The sequence below is a fragment of the Lycium barbarum genome, chromosome 12, assembly GCF_019175385.1.
Source record: "Lycium barbarum isolate Lr01 chromosome 12, ASM1917538v2, whole genome shotgun sequence".
In the NCBI taxonomy this organism is placed as follows: domain Eukaryota; kingdom Viridiplantae; phylum Streptophyta; class Magnoliopsida; order Solanales; family Solanaceae; genus Lycium; species Lycium barbarum.
In genome coordinates, this window is record NC_083348.1 from 37,342,388 (window position 1) to 37,361,222 (window position 18,835).

The following is an 18,835-nucleotide window of genomic DNA, read 5'->3' on the forward strand; positions in this document are numbered from 1 at the left end:
AACTTTCCTTTCTTTCCAAACCTCATCACACCCTTCATGGGTGAAACCTTAAGCAACACCCAATCACCTACCATAAACACTAAATCACGAGCGCTCCGGTCCGCATAACTCTTTTCCCGACTCTGAACGGTGAGAAGCCTCGCCTGGATAATCTTTACGTTGCCCAATGAATCTCTAAGCAAGTCATTACCCCAAGGCCTTACCTCAAAAGAATGAAACCATCCAATGGGAGATCGACATCTCCTACCATACAAGGCCTCAAATGGAGCCATCCCAATACTCGAATGATAACTGTTATTATAAGCAAACTCAGCCAAAGGCAAGAATTGCTCGCAATGACCACTAAAATCAATCACGCATGCTCTCAACATATCCTCCAAAACTTAGATTATGTATGCCCTCAACATATCCTCCAAAACCCAGATGTACGCTCAGACTAACCAACAATCTGGGGATGAAATGTTGTGCTCAACTTAACTCGAGTACCTAACTCCTTTTGCAAATACTTCTAGAAGTAAGAGGCGAACTGAGTCCCTCTATTAGAAATAATGGAAAAGGGCACTCCATGCAAACGAAAGATCTCACGAATATAGATCTTAGCCAACTTCTCAGAAGTATAAGTTATCTAAAAAGGAATGAAATGAGCTGACTTAATCAAACGATCTACAATCACCCAAACAGAGTCAAACTTACCCAAAGTTCGTGGCAACCTTACCATAAAGTCCATGGAAATCCTTTCCCATTTCCACTCAGGAATGGGCATCCTCTGAGAAATCCTACCAAGCTTTTAATGCTCATACTTTACTTGTTGACAATTCAAACACTTAGACTCAAACTTAACAATATCTCTCTTCATGCTACACCACCAATAATGTTGCTTCAGAAACTCGATACATCTTCATAGCACCAGGGTGAATAGAATACCTCAAGCTGTGAGCCTCCTCCATAATCAAAGTAGTCAAATCACAAGTCCGAGGAGCACACACTCGTCCTTTAATCTTAAAAATCCCTTCTTCATCAAGCTTTGCCTCACGGGCCTTCCCCTTTAACACTTTATCACGAAATTTTCCCAACTTTGGATCATCAAACTGCTGAGCTCGAATCTGCTCCAACAAAGAGAAATGCGACTCCACAGAAGCAAGAACCCTTCCAGGTTCAGAAATATCAAGCCTAACTAAGGAATTTTCCAAACTCTGAACCTCTCTAGCCAAAGGTCTCTCCCCAACCTGGAGACAAACGAGACTACCCATACTCACTGATTTCCTAGTCAAGGCATCTACGACCACATTGGCCTTGCCCGGATGATAAAGGACAGACATATCATAATCCTTGAGTAACTCTAGCCATATTCGCTTTCTCATGTTCAAATCCTTTTGGTTGAATATACGCTGAAGACTCTTATGATCGGTGAAAACTTCGCAATGCACACCATAGAGATAATGCCTCTAAATCTTCAAAGCAAACACCACTGCCGCTAACTCCAAGTCATGAACAGGGTAGTTCTCTCGTGCACCTTTAATTTCCTGGAAGCATAGGCTATAACCTTCCCTTTCTGCATAGGAACACAACCAAGACCCAACCTCAAAGCATCACATTACATGGTAAAAATCTCTCCCTCCATGGGAAAAGTCAAAATAGGAGCTGAAGTCAACAAGGTTTTGAGCTTTTGGAAGCTCGCCTCACACTCATCCGACCACTGAAAAGGTACAGCCTTTTGGGTTAATCTGGTAAGGGGAGATGTTATAGCGAAAAATTCCTCAATGAATCATCGATAATAGCTAACCAAACTAACAAAGCTCTGAATCTCTAAAACTGTAGTAGACCTGCCCCAATCACGAACAGCCTCAATCTTCTATGGATCAACCATGATACCATCCTTTGACCCCACGTGCCCCAAAAAGGCCACAGAACTAAGCTAGTAATCACACTTGGAGAACTTAGCATAAGGCCTCTTCTCCCTCAAAGTCTCAAGAACAATCCTCAAATGCCTCTCGTGCTCCTCCCTACTCCAAGAGTAGATTAAAACATCGTCAATGAATACAATCACAAAGGAGTCCAAATACAGTCGAAAGACATCATTCATCAACTCCATAAACGCTTCAAGGGCGTTAGTCAACCCAAGGGACATGACCAAAAAATAATAATAACCATAACGAGTACGAAATGCTATCTTGGGAATATCCTCTGTCCGGATCTTAAGCTGATGATATCCGGATCTCAAGTCAATCTTGGAAAAGACTGACGCTCCTTGAAGTTGGTCAAACAGGACATCAATCCTGGGAATAAGATACTTGTTCTTAATGTTGACCTTGTTCAACAGCCTATAATCAGTGCACATCCTCATTTTCCTTCTTCTTCACAAATAATATCGGTGCACCCCTGTTATATCCCGTATTTGTTTTTACGTCGGATTATTTGTAAGCTGAGGTGGGGCCCACACATCGAGTTTTTTTTTTGGACATCTGAAAAGTCATATGAATCACATATGTGAAGTTAAACACAACTCAAGAAGGACCCTTGGGCCAAATCAAAGTGGAAGTCCTCCAAACGAATATTTTTAAGAAAACGTTTTCGGGTGATCTGACTTTTAGGGGCAAAAACGGTATTATAAGTTTGGAATTTGGAAAAATACCTAGAAATAGAAGTTGTAGATAATTGAATTAGCTTTCCAACTATAGGTCGTGGGTTCCCAGGTGACATCGGTAGAAGGAGATATGGACGTTTTAAGGTCGAAAGGTCAGTGGGCTAGGCCCAACTCGGGATCAACCGAGTTGGCCCAAAAAAATAAAAACGAATTAAGGCCCAAAGAGAGAAGGGTGGCCGGCCAAGCCTAAGGCCCAACCCATGATTCTAATATTTCCCATGTGCTAAAATGAATATAAGAGTCATTTATCCATTAGAAAGTTCTTGAAACATAGAAGAGAAAAACAAAGCAACAAGAAGAGCAAATTAGAAGGCCATACACGGCCATGACCCAAGAAAATTCACCCCTTAAAATCTTCTCCCAAAAATTATTTTCTTGTGGTATTCCTACTAATTCAAGGGTCCTTTACAACTTGGTGTAATTATTTTGGAAGAAAGAGCACTTGTTTCTTCAAGTTGACAACTTGGTCAAGTGAAAAAGATTGTAGAAAAAGGTAAGAATTAATCCCTTTTTATTATGTTATGAAGGTTGGTTTATGTTGTAGTATGTAGAAATGAGTAGAATTTATGGAAATATGGAAGTTTACAAAGTGGGTGTGCATATATGTAAGTGGACATATATGTATATTGTTGTATAAATAATATGAGTTGAATTTTATGTTGTATTCTAGTTGTGGTTATGGTGAAATTTATATTGGAAATGGAAGAAAATGGTTCAAGTTGGCATGGAAAATTATTGGAAATAGTTATAGGAAATTATGTGATTTTAATGAAGTTTTTATGTAATTATAGAAGTGGAGTTTTAAATGTGAATTATTATGTTAGTTGGTGAATTTGGAAGGATAATAGTCCATATTGGCATGAAAGATTGGTTGTTAAGTGGTTATGAGAAGTTTTGTGATTTTATGGTAGATTTATGTAATTATGAAAATGAAATTATTAAGGTGCAAATTATGATTATGGTTGATGAAATTGGAAGATGGAAATATGTTATGAATATGTAGATTGAAGATTAGAAGTTTTGGATGGATTATGGTTTTGGTGGAAAGTTTGTATATTTTGTATATCTTGTGAATATTTGGTAGAAACGATATGAAATGCTTCCGAATTATATTGTAATGATCTTGATTAGTAATGAATGTAAAAACATTGAGATTGGTTTGGAAATGTGAAGTTGGAATGAAAGCTATTGCATTATGTTGGAAAGAAGACTAGTTGTGTTATATTGTGTTTTGTAGTCATGGTTGTTGTCATTGTGTTGATAGTTTGGCCGGGTTGAATTCCCGGATTGTTGTTGATAAAAAATTGGCTAAGTTGAATTTTGGGGATGATGTATTTATAGGGGAGATGCTGCCCAAATTTTTGTAGACAAGTATTGGTTAAGATTGAAATCTTAAAGCCTTACAATTAACATTTGGTAATTGTGACCAAATTGTAGATTTTGGCGAACTTGAAACTTGATTTTGGAGACGTGTATGAAGCGGAAAAGGTATGTAAGGCTTCACCCTTCCTTCTATGGCATGCCTTAAACGTAATAAGTTGGGTACGAGCCTCGGGGACAACTCTATTTTCCGGAATCCGCACTTAAAGTTTCCCCTTTTTCATTCAGTAGAATTGAATTAGAAATTGTGTAAAATATTGGAGAAACTTCCTAAACATCTAGAACTGGCATAAATATGACCCGACTACCTTAAAACCCTCATAAGTGACGTCATGAAATATAATGTACGTAAATTTGGTACGCCGCCTCATTTGACCCGAGGTGGGCCCATTGTTCCCGGATTTTCCCTATTGCTCCGTTTGACTTATTTTGGAGTAGAATCCAAAGGAAACTTTTGATCCACGTTCCGATTATCAAACGATAAGTACTGTACCATTCTAATGGAAATATGTATATGTTTATAAAATATGTACATGATACACGTATATGTATATGATAAAAGATCCAGAGCGCTATAGTCGCTGATATACGTACATGATACCAGTATATGTATATGATAAAAGATTCAGAGCGCTATAGACGCTGATATATGTACATGATGTATGCATATGTATACGGGGAAGATGGGAATAAGGGCAGAGCGTTATACACGCATATCCACCTGATCAGTTGGCATTACATGACATGATATCGTCCCGGACGTGGGATGCCCGGACGCGGGATGTGTATTTATGGCTAAATGGATCGGCTGCCGACGCCTCGGCAATATGACATGTTCTATTTTTATATATATATGAACAAGAAATGATTTTCAACGGAAAGCTAAGCTATGATATGATACGCCATGATACGCTATGCCATGATATGATACGCTACGACAAGCTATGCTATGATATGATAAGCTATGCTATGATATGACAAGTTACGCTATGGTATGATACACTATGACACACTATACTACGACATTGACATGATATAACACGACACGACATGCTGTAGTAAGACATGACATTACACGATATAATATGCCATGATAAGACACGATAGGATACGACCTGATATGCCACGATAGGATACGACTCGATATGCCACGATAGGATACGATAGGGCACGATAGGACACGATACGACAAGATACGACATAATATAAGTTCTATTTTCTATGTTCATGGAGGGGAAACGTTTTTAAAAGGGAAAGACAAGCCATGCATGATAGCCGCCCAAAAAGGGGTCTTCCTATGTACAGGTTACTTTCTTGCCTCGTTATATGTCCTGTGACTCCATGATATTATTAATCGTACTCTATGTTTTTGCTTGCATTGTCTTCCATGCCTTACATACTCGGTACACTATTCGTACTGACGTCCCTTCTTGTGGACGCTGCGTTTCATGCCGCGCAGGTCAGCAGACAGGTGGACTTGATCCTTAGGAGCTCTACCAGCGGTACTCTACAGTGCTCCAGTTGTTCCGGAGCCTCACTTCCGCGGTACTATTTTGTGTATGTATATTCGGGCACGGCAGTACCCGGCCCTTTCTATGTATAAGTGTACTATGTCTAGAGGCTCGTAGACAGATATGCCCAGTCAGTCAAGTACAGTTAGATATATGGTGTGTTGGCATTTTAATGTTGTTGTATAAAGTGATAACGAAGTTTACTAGTCTATGTTCATAATGATGCTGCTAATGTTAATGTTAAAAAAAAATATATGGCACAGTTCCTACGGCCCGCTGAGAAGTAAAGGTAAAACGATAGATAAGGGGTGCTCGGTACAAGTATCGGGTACTCGTCACGGCTCCTAGTCGGGTCGTGACAACCCCACGGGGACTAGGGTGAATAAACCTTTTGCTCAAAAAATCTTGCAACTGTTCTTTTAATTCCTTCAAATCTACAGGAGCCATCCGATATGGGGGAATAGAAATGGGTGTGGTGCCCAGCTCAACCTCAATATGGAAATCAATATCCCGATCCGGAGGAATACTAGGAAGATTAGTAGGGAACACCTTAGAAACTCCCTCACAACTAGTATCGACTCAAGAGGAGGAGTCTCGGCATTGGTATCATGAATATAAGAAAGATAAGCTAGTTAGCCTTTCTCAACCATCCAACACGCCTTAAGAAAAGATACTATCCGTTGAGGCATGTGACTAACCGTACCCTTCCACTCTAACCTAGGAATCCCAGGCATGGCTAAAGTAACCGTCTTGGCATGACAGTCCAAGATAGCATGGTACAGGGATAACTAACTCATGCCCAAAATCGGTCATTTCTAGAATCAACAAATCAACCCAAGTTTCATAACCCTTCATAGTGACTACACAGGATCGATACACCCGATCCACCCCTACGGACTCTCCCACCAGAGTACAAACATAAACAGGAACATCAAGAGACTCACACATCATATCTAGACCCGATGCAAAGTAGGTAAACATAAATGAATAAGTAGAACCTGGATCAAATTAGGCAATAGCCGACCGGTGACAAGCGAAAATAGTACATGTAAGCATTTGAGGACTCTGCTGATCTACCCAAAAATGTATAACACTGGGCTCCACCACCACCAGACTGTGAACCCCCACGACCACCTCCACGGCTGGTCTGAGTGCCACCTTTACCCGAATGAGAACTCCATCTACCACTCTAGGAACCACCTCTTGATGGCTGACTAGCTGGCCTCGGAGTATAAACCTCAGAACTGGGATGCGAAGCTCTGCGGCAATCTCTGGCATAATGCCCAACCTGACCACACTTATAACATCCACCATGAGCTGTTGGCTGATGAGGGAAACTGGGGTAACTACCACGACCACCTGGCCGATAATGCAATGATTGAGAGCTCTGTCCCGAACTGTATCCACCACTACGACCCAAAGTACCACCCTGAGAAGGCTGGATGGCTGCCTGGACTGGTCGACTGAACTGAGGACGATGACCTCTACTATGGTGATCACGATCTCCAGAAAACGAACCTCTAAAGCCTCCCGAAGAACAAGGACTCTTTCCAGACCTATACCCAAACTCTTACCGCCTAAGGATCTCCATATCCTGCGTAGCATCAACAACACTATGAAAGTCAATTCCTGAAGAGGTAGTAAACATTGCAGCAACCTTGAGATGATACGATAAACCTCGAATGAACTTGCGGTTCCTCTCCGCTTCATCAGGTAGAATAGTCAAAGCATGACAGGACAAGGCTTGAAACTCTATCTTGTACTCAGCAACACTCATAGAACCCTGCTCCAGATGATCAAACCTCTCACGCCTCTCCTCATGCAAGCTGAAAGGGACCTATTTCTCTAAGATGGCTCTCGAAAACTCATGCCAAGTGAGCGGAGGCGATCCAACAAGCCTAGTCTCCAAGAATGCCCTCCATCACTACTTGGCGGGGCCAATCATCTGCATAGCCACAAACCCCAAACCATTGGCCTCCACTAGTCCAAGGGTTCCAATCTCTCATAGCATCTAACTAAGAACTAATAAGCATCAGCATCTGGATGTCCATTATAAGTCTGTGACAGCATTTTATCAAACTTATCCCATCTCTTCTGCTCATCAACAATCATAGTAGGTTGAACGACTAGCCGTACAACAATACCTGAAAGAGCTATACCCGGAGTAACAACACTTGAACCTGGGGCCCGAATAGCCCAAGGAGCCACAAAGCCCGCTGGTCGCTCCCCTAGAGTCCTGAAACCTGCGGCTACCTGTTCGGGAGTCTATGCTCCAAGTCAAGTCTGAGATCCCTCGAAAATAGTCAGGATCATGCCTTCTGAGACATCCAATCAAAGTAACTCAAAAGGTGAGCCATAGCATCCTAAGGAAAAAAATCTGCAACGACAGGAACTAGGGGAGCCTGACTCGGTATCTCTACGGGTACCTCACCCTCGACCTGGTCACTGCCCTATGGCTCAGGAAACGCCTCATGGGCAGGGTCATGAGCGGCTTCGGGCGCTCGAGCAACACAGCTCCAGCCCAGCCTTGACCTCTACCTCGACCCCTACCTCCCTTAGCAGCTCGGGGAGTAGGTACGGGTGTTGGTGCTGGACCCTGACCACCTACAGCGGCTGACCGTGTCCTCACCATCAGTGAGAGAATGAAACAAAGAGATCTTAGAGCACATCAGATGCAAATACGCACGATAAGGAATCAAAGATGTGAATTTTCTAAATGTCCTAGAGCCTCCCGAGGATAAATACGGAGCTCTTCACACCCATCTGTGAGACTCTAACTTACATTGTCCTTGTACTAGTGAGATCGATTAACCCACGGCTCTGATACTAATTTGTCAAGACCTAAAATCCCAAGTCATGATGGCACTAGTCCCGCCGTACTAGTAAGCCAACAAACCATAATTAAAAATAAATCTAAGTGTGGAAAATAAAGCATACATGTCATTTCATAAGTTAAGAAATCTCAAATAAAATACTAAGTAGTTATTACAATAAATCGCCAAAATCAGATGTCACCATAATACAAGGAGCAACTAAGAGCAATAAGAGTCTAATACATCATAATCTGTCTGGAAATAGGAAAGACAGTGAAATAAAGATAAGGAGAAATTCGGAGCCATCCATAAGCTATGAAGCTCACCCTGAATCTAACAAACAGCTCTAACGGGGAGCCTAGTAGTCACGGCCTCCACTAGTGCTAGGGATCGAATCTGTACACAAAGAAAGGTGCAGTAAGTATAGCGTGAGTACAATAAACAACAGGTACTCAGCATGTATCATTGACCGACCCTTTTCGGAATGGATACGAGGGTTGGTCTAAAACGCTACCACACTTGTCCACCATTAGTCCGAGTATAAGACAATCATAATAACAACTAAACCCACACAAAAAATAGATTTCAAGATAAGGCCAAACAATTACCAATAATCATAACAACAATGTAGAAAATAGATGAATGATATGCAAATGCAATGCAAGGCCTCTGTTTCCACTTTTCGATATACACACGTTCGAATATTAACGAATCGTAACCCATGGGGGGCTCATGAGGCCCATATATCACCGCTCTAGTAGTTTTCTTAGATCACAGCGTCGATCATATCATATCTCAATAACCTGTCTTATAGCCAACCGGGCTCAACTGCCACTATAACATGCCAACATCATCACCCGTCCTGAACAATATCCTATCGTACTCATAATCATATCCTCAATCATTTGCATGAATGGATGTAAAGCATGAATATGGCATGTATCAGGACAAGAAAAAGGGTAAAAACATGTAATCCATTCTCATGTTCGTAATACTATAAAAACTTCACCTTTTTACTTCTTTTCATTCCAATGAGGATATATGTATGAGTGATATGCACACGAACAGGCAAGACAGACAAATAATAATGATAAGATATGTAAAGTATAGGCATCAGACCCCAATCACAAATCGAAAGGATCGTACTATTCTATTAGCTAGTGCCCAAACATAGCATTCAGACAACTATACAATTGAAACTGTACAAGTACCCATAACATGATGACCGGTATCCGATAATAGTGCTCGTCACCTCACAAGTATCGAAATTGTTACACCTCGAAAATTTCATGTCGTTGTTCGGTGAATGGACTGATGCAAGTTAAGGTGTATATGATGTCCCTACAAATAAGAAGGGATACTTGGTGATTCTAATTAAGATTCCAAAGACACTTGAGGCAAGAGAAGGAAGTTCGTCGAAGGAAGTGAAGTATAAGTTGTGTTCGGAAGAGGTTTTGTAAAAACCGAGATAAGGGTGATTTAGGAATGTCTTGAGGAGAAGCTATAAGGATTCTTAGATGGTTAATAAAGTATTATACAAGTGCCAAGGAGATTCCATAAGGATTGGAGATCAAGCGAATCGACGAGAGCCATTTCAAAAAATGTGAGTTGTACGACCATTTATATGGTCCGTATAACTTTATACGACTGTATAAAGGTCCGTATAATGGTCACAGTGAGGGGCCAGACTTGGTGAGATTATACGGTCACTTATACGGACCGTATAAGTGTCCGTATAAATCATGTCGGGTCAGATTTTATAATTTATATATATGAGACCCAAGTTCTTATTTTTCATTATTCACCTTCCCCACACCTCTTAAAAGCTCTAGAATATTCTATACACTATATTAATACATATCCAGGGGAAATCAAAGATTAAACACTAAGAATTAGTAGAATCAAGTGTGTGGATGCTCACTAGGGTTAATAAAAGTCAAGGGTTCCTTTGGAATTGATGTTGGAGGTTTTCTCAAGTGGAGTATCTTCATCCAAAGATCATTCCTACATAATCAAAGGTGAGTTTTACAATTATTCGATGTCATTAAAGGTATTGAGTGGTTGAAAGACTTAGATTAGAGAAGAAAGTAGAATATGAGCCCAAAATATGGAAGTAAGGGTATTGTGAGTAGTAAATTCATTTGAATCATGATTCTTAGCATGAGATGAGTATAATCTTGTTATGAATGACGCTAGTACCATTGGGGGAGCATTATGTGAAAAGTGAATATGTTGTTGTATTGTAGTCATGGTTGTGGATGATAGAAAGAGAATTGTGAGGATTGAATAATGTTTAACTTGAAGAAGTTTATTGATTATGATATTATTAGTGTTGTTATTGCTATTTGGGAGTTGTGTATTGTATGGAGAAAGTTGTTGAAACAAAGGAAGTGCTGCCCAATTTTCGTTAGCCTTTTAGTCGTTTTAACCTAGAAAGGAGACGTAAAGGTATGTAAGGCTAGTCCCCTTCTTTCAAAGGCATGACTTCTATGCTATGATTTCTTTTCTATATTCCATGATCTTATCAATCCTAAGAGTTGAAAGTTCATGATTCTCAAGGATTTCTTGTGAAATAAAGATGAGATATGTTCCATGATAATGATGATGATAATGATGCTATTTCAGAGATTCTGAAGCCTATGAGATGATGCTAATATGAGCTTGATAATCCTATCTTTATGATTTTATTGATGTTGTTCCTTATTGCTGTCTCACCTCATGGCATTAGTTCCTTCAAGGTGAGACGTAGCGACGACTATTTCATAATGTAATCGAAGGTTACCGACCTTACGTCACTCCGATAGAGTCATAGCTTTCATTTGGGCTCGCGTGCATGGTTTATGTTATTTTCATGTATGATCACACCGTGCCTACATGGCCAGGCAGACACACCACTGCAGTGGGTAGCTTACGCACCGGACGCGGGAGTCTTGGACACGGGCTAATGATGATCATACCATACCTACATGGTCGGGCAGCTTATATATGCATGATATGATATTATTTTTACTATAAAAGTTAACATGCACGACTCCGCCTTAAGAGGCAATCAGTTACAGGTTTGCAGGTTTGGTCTCCCTCTTATGCTCCTTTATTTCCTTATTATGCTGTTGTACATTGTCACGACCCGTCTAGGGGCCGTGATGGGTACCCGGGGCTAACCGTCGAGCACCGCTCGTACTAGTACTCCTTAGGCTTATTTAACAATCATTTATCGGATTCATGCTCGATTTATAAGAAAACCCGTTTCCCTTTAGAAACATAATGTTTTTATACACATGAGCCCTTAGGCTAGCAAAATAATATATATGTATATATTTACACAATGACCACGCCGTGAGACCACATGACCCACATTGAGTATCTACGAGCCTCTATGAGATGACATCTACAATTGTACACAAAAGAATCATCATAGGCACCTCCAGGACAATGGGGTGCTTTCAGTCAGCTAACAACCTCTAAGAATCTGGAGCAAGATCTCCTCCCTGTCTACCTGTGGGCATGAACACAGCGTCCAAAGAATACGGACGTCAGTACGAATATTGTACTAAGTATGTAAGGCAGGAATGAAATAAACAAACATAATAGAGGGATCAGGAATCATGAGAGAAAGATACAACCTGAGTGTATATCATGGACAACATACTCTCTACATATATTGCATTTTACATAATCATAGTATACATGCTATCACATCCCATACCTCATCGCATACATCATCATATACGTCATATACGTCATCACATACATCCTCACACCGTAATCCGCATCGTTACCCGCATCCAGGTAACCCTCATATGCCGCCCACTAGTGGTGATCATGCCCGGACCTCTAGGCTCGGTGTAAACATAGCAGCCCGCATTAGCGGTGACATGCCCGTCCATATAGGCGCGGTGGAATCATACGCAGCCCGGATTAGCGATGACATGCTCGGCCATATAGGCGCGGTGGAATCATATCATCACAAAATCAATCATAACACATCACTATTACACATCTCATGCCATAGCATCATGTTATCATTTCTTGGTATTCCATGCATCCCATAGTCGTATTACAAGTTAGCATTATTTATCATCTTATTGTCATAGCATACATTAGCGTTAGGAGCATACATTAGGCTTTAAGGCAACCACACTATGTCGGGGTGACGTAAGGTCGTGAACCCCCGATTGTATTATGGACATTTCATGAGTATCATGTCTCGCCTTGAAGGAAATAAAGCATAAGGCGAGTGTTAACAATAATAACATCATTAGCATTGTAGGAACATCGTGCCACAATTTCATGAATCCCTATACTCTAGCTCATTGTCATTATTATCATGCTTATAGGTGATTCGATATATAGTAGGACTCATAAGCGTCATCTTATAGAAGGATTATGGAAAACTTGAAGGATTCATTCCTTTTGAAAGAAGAGTTAAGCCTCACATACCTTTCTCGTTTAAGCAATCTAGTGTTCGCTTATTCTCCTTCAATGTCACGTCTCTACCTTCAAAAGAGGATTCGTACTAACGTTAGTTAATCAACTATAAGAACGCACTACTATTTCTAGAGACAATTGGGCAGCACTTCCTTTGTTTATACTATTTTTCCCATATTCCATATCAACTCCCAACACCCACAACAACAATTACAATACAACAATCAACAATCATCATTCATATACAATGACCATGATCCACCATTTCTCTTCATTTTTCCCATATTTATGGTTTTGGGTCCGCTATCGTATTTTCTCATGTATCACACTTTATCTCCTGGTCTACATGTCATTTATAACGCATTCATACTCACAACACACTAACATTCATGATTCAATTCAACTACCATTCACTCATGGCACTATTCACTCATTTATGACCCATTTACTATGCTTTTCTACAATTCGGGTATCTTAACCTTCCAATACCTTAAACAACATGAAATGGTCATGAAACTTACCTTTGGTGATGGTGGAACAAGCCTTGAGTGGAGTTTTTACTCTAGCACCAAAACCCTACTTCACCTCTTTTAGTTTTCTTTGAGGAAGATGAACTTGAGCTAGGTTTCACACTCTTGTTTTCATGAATTTGGCATTGTTGATCTTGATTTTCCCTTGATTCTCTTGAATTCTTGTGGATGAAGTGTTTTGGAGTATTCTAGAGAATTCTTGAATTGTGAAGATGAGAAATGAAATAAAATGAGCTTGGGGTCCCTTATACTTAACTTGAAAATCTGATTTTTGTGAACAGTAGTCGGGATGCACAGTGGCTGTAAACCCAGTTTACGGGCCGTATTCTGGTTTACGGTCCGTCCTTCATGACCATATTTAAGCATATTAGAAACAGAAAAGTTTGCTGTAGGTCATGGTGGTTTACGGTCACAGTTTACGGGCCATATTTCAATTTACGGTCCGTATTCTGAGTCGTATTTAACCATTTCAACATTTGACAGAAAGTTGAAGTTTTGATAGTTGGAAGACGATGGCACTTTACGGTCCGTAAATCACTTTACGGGCCGTATTGTGTTTTACGACAACGGGGTCTCAATGCAAATCTGCAACCTTCGCGTTTTCAAAACTCATGGGTAGTCATTCCCTTTGTAGTAAAACATCGTACCCTCATACTCTTCGTTGGTCTATTCATTCTATGCTCACGAAAAATTTTTCGAGGTGTCACATACATGCCTAACATACTCAGTACATTGTTCGTACTGACGTCCTTTCTTTATGGACGTTGTGTTCATGCCCACAGGTAGACGGGGAATCGGTGCAAACACTAGGAGCTTTCTCAGCGGATTTGTAAGAGTACTCCACTACTTCGGAGTTGCCATTCCTTAGTATATTCTTTTGTGTACATATTGGGGCAGGGCGGGGTCCTTTCTCGTCTTATGATTTCAGTACTTCAGTTAGAGACTCGTAGATGCTTATGTGTGGGTTGTAGGTGCTATGTGACCTCTTCATTGTGTACTCTGTACATCATTTTTGTAGCCTCGTGGGCTTATGCATATATACATGCTTTGGGAGATATTTGGAGATTGTTTCATGATAAGTCTTGCGTTGAAGTTGATATATGTCCAGGTTGAGTATGATAGATAGCATGATGGGTGATGCTCGATAGTCAGCTCCGAGTACCCGTCATGGCCCACTAGTTGGGTTATGATAGGAACGCCCTTAATTCGCCCAATTACCCCTTTATTAGGTTCATTTTAGCCAAAACACACATTCAAGAAAGAGTTCGAGATCTCAACATGCCTGGTGAGCCAAGTCTCGAGTCACAAATCCCCCTGCTACTTGAGAAGTCTCCAAATGAACAAAGTCTAATCAAATACGAAATATACGTTAGAACACGAGTCCAACACCATCCATATTGCTCCATAATCCAAGATCCCCAAAATAAGTCCTAAAATTAGGATTTCGAACCCAAAGGGCAAAACAGTAAATTAAGCCTAAAATAATGATCCACGTGCTTCATATAACTTAAATACCGAAAATCATCCATAAACACCTACGAATTCATGCTCAATTGATCATTACCCAAATCTCAATTTGGGTTCCCAAAACCCTTCCATAAATCTCTAAATTTCAACATTATAAGCATGGATTAAGGATCTAAACCATTGAAATAATCACAAAACAAAGTTAGGGCACTTACCCAACAATTCCTCCTTGAATTGCCTTCAATTCTTGTCCAATAATGCTCTCAAACTTAAGGGTTTTCGAATGGAATTCTAAAGAAAGAACACATTAAAGGCTACATTCTGTACAGCGATTCACACTCCTGCTAACTTAAGTCTGCCCCGGTGCACAAGCATCGGCGGTCAATTCCTCGCCTCGACGAAATCCTCACAAAATATCTCGTTCTCACCGCTGTGGACAATCTTCGCAGTTGTGGGCTCGCTATGGCGGGAACACCTTCGCCGCTGCGGACCAAAGCTAGATCCGCAGGGTCTCACTACTGGTAGTCTCCACTTGCTAGAGAGTATCTGCAGGGTCAGAACCACTTGCACTCCTACGAATACACCAGAAATCAGGAAAACCTGGTTTTTGACTCTCAATCCTCGAAATCTCGAGACTCTCTTGGAACCTCCTCAAGACAAATCAAATATGCAGGCGCATGTAAAAATGCACTACAAACTCATTTGCGCACTTAAAATTCCCAAATGAGGTCTCGTTAACAAATTCAAACCCGAACGGGCAAAAATCAACTTTCCAACCAAATGACCAAAATGCCCCCAAGACCCTCGGGAACTAAACCAAACACTCAAACAGCCAATATTCGACTTTTCGAAGCTAATGGAACCGACTAAAATCCCAACAGATGAAATTACCCCTGAAGGTGCGTAAAGTCAACCTAACACTTAAGGTTACCCAACTTAGCAAATACCAACAAGCAATTGGGGGGGGGGGGGGGGGTTCACAAGGGAAAATAGGCAGGAATACGAAAGCAACCAAAGTGACCTAACAGGTCGTTATATCTGGTTTAAAATGAATTTACCTCTTGTTTGACTAAACCCTTTTAACTCGATTTTCCTAATTTCCTTTATAATTAGGTGGCGACTCTAAAAAAAACAAAATCTGAATAAAGTCCACTACCTCTTTGTAGCTTTTATGCACCCGTATAAAAGTGAACCTTAACAATGACAATCGCGTGGATGATATTTGCTCCTGCTTGAAGGTTCGATTCTCGGCCGCGGTCACGCTTCAAGAGATAAGTATCGATTTTATATTTGATTAAAATTTGTGATTATGTGTTGTCTATATTACATGCAAGTTCAATCATGACTATTTGCTTTCACTGCTTATATCTATATTCCATCATGAAAAACACTACAACTTTTCGCTTAGATGAATTTGTAGTTTATATATATATATATATATATATATATATATATATATATATATATATAGAGAGAGAGAGAGAGAGAGAGAGAGAGAGAGAGATATAGTGGTATGTAGTTTGAAACGGTTGGTTGTCAATTTGACATTAGGAGCTAATGAATGATTATTTAAGGGCTACATAGAGGTATGTCAATTTTTTCATGAGATTTAAACGATAGTGAACTTTCATACTATTCCTTGCTTTTCAACTATTATTAAATGAGATTTCATGCACATTCCTTGAGAAGATTTCTTCTCGGTGGACTAGAAAGCGAGTGCATAAGAATAAGAACAAAAATGTGAGTTGTATTGATAAATTTAAAAGACATAATATGACAACTTCTATCGAAAAAGGGTCAAATATACCCATTGTTATACTTTGGGTCCAAATATACCCCTACAGTTATACTTTGGGCACAAATGTACCCCTCTACTGTTAAAGTTGACCAAGGTTAATATTTTAATGAAGAAAATGGCATGTGGCATGCCACCTCATTGTCCCAATCCAATTTTAACCCTCCCTCCTTCTATGTCATCTTTCACCTTTTGCACCTCCCCTCCACCACTACTACACTATACCCACCACCATTTTCTCTTCCACCACGACTACACATATACCCACCATCATTTTCACAAACTCTAAAGGTGGAAGAAATCAAAATGCTTCAAATGACATCCCAATTAACTACTTCATAGATGTACATATTTTAGTTTTTCAAAATTAGCAATAGCAACAGGGTTATAATGTAAAATGATTAACTCGGCCGCAACTGACAAGTGTTACCTAATCATACCATTTATAACAAGGATGAATCTAAATAATGTATAGATAAGTCATCCAACACAGATATCCTACTGTCAAAGGCAGACTTTATTTTAATCAGTGAAAATTATTGTAAAGAGATTTGACTTTGGAAGGCACGTAAGATATTAGAAGTTGTCATATTATGTCTTTTGACTAAGAGAAACGAACTTGATTATAACAGTGTTGAAAGGGTGGTTGTACTAGTATTCATAATAATATTTATTTAACAAGGTGAAAAAGACATAGCGCTTTAGCTATATAAACTGCTTGTACATCTCATTTTGAAAAACTAAAATATGTACATCTATGAAGCAGTTAATCGGGATGAGTCGTTTAGAGCATTTTGATTTCTTCCCCCTTTTGAGTTTGTGAAATTGGTGGTGGGTATAGTGGTGTAGTAGTGGTGGAGGGGAAAATGATGGTCGGTATAATGGTGTAGTAGTGGTGGAGGGAAGGTGCAAATGGTGAAAGATGACATGGAAAGAGGAAGGGTTAAAATTAAATTTGGACAATGAGGTGGCATGGCACATGCCATTTTCTTCATTAAAAATATTAACCTTAGTCAACTTTAATGATGGAGGGGTATATTTGTGCCCAATATATAACTGTAGGGGTATAATTGGACCCAAAGTATAATGAGGGGTATATTTGATCCCTTTTCGATAGTACAGGGGTATATTTGGCCCTTTTCCAATAAAAAAATCCAGCACTGGGGAGATCATCTCATCATGGATTAACATTCGGTACGATTACATGCCAAAGTACTGTAAATCTTGTAAACTTCAAGGACAGAAGGAGCAAGAATGCTTTGTGCTGCATCTGAACTGAAACCTGCCAAGGAGGAAAAACAAATATCACATGATGAACTAAGGAATAATGAAGCAATGCATAATGAAAATAAAGGAAAGTTGGTTCACAATCAAAATAGAAACAACAATGGAGGAAGGAAGAATAACAATCAATCAGGGGGTCACCAAAAGATCAATAAGACTACTAAAACTTTAAATAGTGGCAAGCAAATTGAAAATCAGGAGCTACAAAAGGAGAACCGAATTGCTGAATTAGGAGATGTCACCAATGGATGGAAGGTTATGGGAAAGAAAGTCTATATACAACATACAAATGGAGAGAATTACAATCAAAATGTGAAGGATATGGGCAAAGATAATAAACAGAATGGTGGAGGCAACAACATTCAAAGACATAACAACTTTGATGCTTTGGCAGAAGAGGAAAATGAAAGGGGGGATGAACAAAATGGAGATAAGCAGCAAAATGAGTTAGATAAAGTATATTGCAAAACATGGCTGAATCTTCCTTTGGCAAAACTGTAGAAAAGGACAGTAATACTCAAGTTCATGAAAAGGTGGATAAAGAGCATGGCAAGATTATCCATACCATTTAGGAAAGTCCTACAAAGAATGATGATAAAATGCATGAAAAAGAATGGGAGAAAAAGGGAAAATCCATTAACACTGAAAATTTACCTAGCAAGGTTGACTGTTCAGTAAAGAGCACATTGAATTAAGTAAGTACAAATATTGATGAGCTTTCAGAAGTAGAAAGTGGGGATTTTCAAGAAGCAGAAGCAGCTCTGAGGAATGAAGGTAGTGATTCTCCTATGAGGTGCCAGATCAACAGTTGATATCCAGCAGTTGTGATATCAAAGAGAAGGACAAAACACCAGAACCAAAATCAAGTGAAATTGCTCAACAAACTGCTCAGAATGAAGAAGTGCAAGCTGTGAAAAACACTCAAGAGAAACTAATGGAAGGGGATACTTTGGCGACAAAAGCTCATGATATATTAATTCCTC

The 18,835-nt window shown here is 39.8% G+C and overlaps 1 long non-coding RNA gene across 1 annotated transcript; it reads left to right on the forward strand.

Moving 5' to 3' along the window:
- The first annotated feature begins 2,795 nt into the window (after window positions 1-2,795).
- On the forward strand, window positions 2,796-5,791 carry LOC132623131 (uncharacterized). Its single transcript, XR_009576104.1, has 3 exons — window positions 2,796-3,137; window positions 4,082-4,132; window positions 5,484-5,791. It is a non-coding gene; the product is annotated as an uncharacterized LOC132623131 (long non-coding RNA).
- The last annotated feature ends 13,044 nt before the right edge of the window (window positions 5,792-18,835 follow it).